At 41.3% G+C, this 3988-nt stretch overlaps 1 protein-coding gene across 4 annotated transcripts in view; it reads left to right on the plus strand.

Annotated features, from left to right (window-relative positions):
* The first annotated feature begins 125 nt into the window (after nucleotides 1–125).
* PLCB4 (phospholipase C beta 4) overlaps nucleotides 126–3988 on the plus strand; it is a 422814-nt gene continuing 418951 nt past the window's right edge. For all 4 annotated transcript variants that reach the window (XM_045295217.1, XM_004698161.2, XM_045295218.1 and 1 more), the window contains exon 1: nucleotides 126–177. The gene's annotated coding sequence lies outside the window, so the exon portion shown is untranslated. The remainder of the gene's footprint in view (nucleotides 178–3988) is intronic.

Genomic DNA, 3988 nt, shown 5'->3' on the forward strand with positions numbered 1-3988 from the left:
GGAATTGGGATTGGGTTGATACTGAGTTTGTTTCTCTTATTCTCTGTGAAGTCAAAGGTCAGAAACTGTCCCTGTGCCAGTTTTACACTATTGAGTAGTCTTTTTGTTTTCTTTTTCCCATAGGAAAACACAGTTTCTTTTGGATACAAAATCCTGAGATGTGATCACCTTAAAAAGGTAAGTGCTTTTACAATTGGAGTTATTACTTTTGTATTTACTTTGTTATAATACAGTGTGAATAAATTACAACCCAGAGTCGTTAAATTGAGACGCAGCTTTTACACTGCTAAGGCATTAGATGAATTAAAACCTCAGGTTATACTGTCTATAGTCAGTATGTGAATTTCATAGGCTTTTTAAAAATGAGTATGTTGCAATAATATTTGATGTGTATGTCAGTCAATGTATGTAATGTGTAATAAATGCATCTCTCAGGAGATGAATTTTTCTTGAAATAGTCTAGTTCCAGCCCTCCCTAATAAAATTGATGCCTGTGTTTTCAATGAGTGGCTTCTCCCTAGAAAACTCAGAGAATTGGAAAATAGAAAATGGTCTGTCATTAGTAAAAGTTGTCACATCTTCTTTTATTTACCCCCTGTGAGATTTGTTCTTCAGAGGGTTGATAGTGATGTGAAATTGTTGCTTCTTGCTTTATCAGCAACCATAGGTGTGGACATTCTTAAGTTTATTGAGCCTGTTTTGTAATCTGTACAGAATTCCAAGAGGTTTCCAAACGTCAGGAACTGAGCTCCCAGTGTCACAGTTGCTTGTATTTTCACCTGATGCCTTTCACCCAGTAATAGGGACACGGCATCTGTCAGCTCGCCTGCTTTGGAAGGTATTCAGGAAAGAGCTTTCAGAGATTGGGGAAGCTCTCAACCTGACTGCCGTGGACTGTCACTCGGCACCAGAAGACACTCTCAGATTTTAGGGTGTTCTAAGACCAGAGGAGTTAAACCTGACCATGTGCCACCCCCTTCAAGGTTTCCCTAAAGTCTGCTATCATGTGAGTGTCTGGTTCTTAGATCATTTCTAAGAAGTTACAGTGTACAAGCATTTCTTCCCTATCGTATAGTCTGCGGGAGTCCTGGTAGCATAGTGGTTACTCTTTCGGCTGCTAACCACAAGGTCAGCAGTTCAAAACCGCCAGCTGCTCCACAGGAGAAAGATAGAGCTTTCTACTCGCATCAAGATACTCTCTGAGACCACAGAGGCAGTTTTGCCTGCCCTGTAGGGTGGTTCTGAGTTGGAGCTGGCCGGATGGTGGTGAGCTTGTTTGTTTTATAGTCTGCAGATTTGTCGTCATGGTGGTCTCTCTCTCATTTCCTGTCAGCTTCACGGAAGTGGCCTTTTACCTCCAACTTTCAATCGCTGGTCCAGCTCATGGTCATCTCAAAGCTGTGAATGGTCTGGAGCTGCTGGAGTAGTGACCCACGCTACTAATAAAAGTAAAAGCCACTTCTAGAGAACATTTTGATACGTGCTGGGTTGTTGGAAATCTGGGGTGGCGAGCAAACACAGATCTTAATTTCTGAGTTAGCAAAAGCGGCACTGATGATGCGACCAACTGTTTGGCTTACTTAAGATGACGCGAAGCACCGGGTCAACTAGCTTGTTGTTCGGTGGTGGTGGTGCTGGTCCTGACTCCTAGGGATGCTCATACCTAACAGAGCAGAAGAGAACAAAACATTGCCAAGCTTGCACCGTCTTCACTGTCATGGCTCTGCTGGTGAAGATCTCCCTCTTCCATTTTGCTCAGCATAGGATCGTAAGTGCAAGAGTGTGATAGTGAAATGAAGCTCACTGTTCTTGTGACTCAAATTATTTCTTGAGATTTTGCCTTTAGAGATGACGCTGAGAAACATCAGTTAATCACAGAGAGGGAAGATAGTTTTTGATAAGATGACGATAGAAAGAAAGTTGAGAAAGAAATGTTGAGGCATAAAAATACACTTTTAGGAAATCCAAATAATCTGACCTTTAATCTTCTTTGAAGGTAAAATGGTACTTGGAGTTAACTTTAGTACAAATAACGCATGTGCCTCTGCTACCAGATTACATTGGAAAATTTTCAGCTCTAAGCAGTAAGAGAATCGCCTTTCCTCATTTTTTTTCATATCAACCCCCACTCCGCCTTCATATGAGTCACAGGACTTATGTTATCTGCCAGACAGTTGGACAAATTAGGGATATGGTCTTTAGAAGTTCAGGTCACAGGACCCAGGAGATTATGGAATATTGTAAGAGGTCTTAGAGTCTATGGTATTATCAAGGACAGTATCAAGGATTAGGAACAGTAGCAAGGACTGTTCATAGATTGATTAATTAATATCTTCCATGTAGATGCATATTTACTGATCCATATGGGTGCTGCTCTTACTAGGAAATGGGCACGAATAGAAAGTACTACTGAATTGTCATTGTGAGCTGCCATTGTGTTGGCCCTTAATGAATTGCATAGTGAAATGAACTCCCGCCCTGTCCTGTGCTATGCTCATCATTGGTTGCAGATGGGACCCCTGTGACCCTTGTGATCTGTATAGTTTTCATTGGCTCATTTTTCAGAAGTAGGTTTCCAGGTCTTTCTTCCTAATCTGACTTTGTCTGAAATTTCTGCTGAAACCCACGTAGCATCATAGGAACCTTCAGGGCTCCATTGACAGGCTGCAAATGAGGCTCACTGTCTGGGCAGGGAGCATGCGTCTACCACGTGGAGGGCAAGGATCATACCACTGAATCCTTATGGCCTCACTGATACCCAAGGAAGAGGAGTTTTTACTATGGTGTGATTTCTTAATCAGTAGGAATTAAAGCACAACTATTATTGTAAACAGCTATTAATTAGCTTCGATTGTAAAGTGTTGCTCAGACCACAGAGAAGGCATGTGAGTCAGGTTAGGATTGCTCATGATCCCATGAAGGCAGGCCCCGAATGTTTTCACACAGTTACAGGAAAGAAAGACCCGCATGTTTGTTTTAATGGACACTAGATTATGTTACTTAGGTAAATAAGAACATGCCCTTCTAAAAGATTTTAAACAAGTCACTACTTATAGATTAGATTGGTTAACTGCTGCAGTGTTTAATATGATAGCCGATAACTGCATGCTTGAGCTACTTAGGTTTAAATAACAAAAATTAAAAATTGAGTTTCTTAGTCACACTTGTACAGGACCGTGCAGTGTTATAGGATCACTGTGGGTCAGAACTGACTGGAGGGCACCTAACCACCGCAGCCACCATTGGTAAGTGCTCAATATCCCCATGCAGGGAGAGACCACACACTGAGCAAAACAGATCTAGAGCATGTGCATTGCCACAGAAAGTGCTGTTAGGTGGTGTCAGAGATGATTGTCAACCCTGGACCACTCCGTACCACATCGACTAGCTCTGCTCCCGGGATACTGATGCTGAATGGAAAGAAGACAAAGCCCGGTCAGCCTTGTAGAGGTCTAGGAGATTTCATGCTCATAAGTTCCTAGTGGGTGTATCAAAAAGAAACTTAACTCCACCATAATCTTTGAGGTCAAATGAAATGTCTTTTTAAAAAAAATCATTTTATTGGGGGCTCTTACAGCTCTTATAATTCCATACATCAATTGTATCAAGCATATTTGTACATATGTTGCCATCATCATTTTCTTTTTGGAGGCTTGTGTAGCTCTTATCACAGTACATCCATCCATCCATTGTGTCAAGCACATTTGTACATATGTTACCCTCATCATTCTCAAAACATTTTCCTTCTACTTAAGCCTTTGATATCAGCTCTTTTTCCCCCCTCCCCAACCCTCGCTCCCTCACACACCCTTGATAATTTATAAATTATTATTTTTTTCATGTCCTACACCGACTACTGTCTCCCTTCACCCACTTTTCTGTTGTCCGACCCCTTGGGAGGAGGTTCAAGTGAAATTTATTTTTATTGAAAAAAAATCATTTTATTGGGGGTTCATATAGCTCTTATCACAATCCATCCATCCATCCA

Source organism: Echinops telfairi, unplaced genomic scaffold, assembly GCF_000313985.2.
Source record: "Echinops telfairi isolate 266 unplaced genomic scaffold, ASM31398v2 ScPeMD7_5592;HRSCAF=6446, whole genome shotgun sequence".
Lineage (NCBI taxonomy): Eukaryota > Metazoa > Chordata > Mammalia > Afrosoricida > Tenrecidae > Echinops > Echinops telfairi.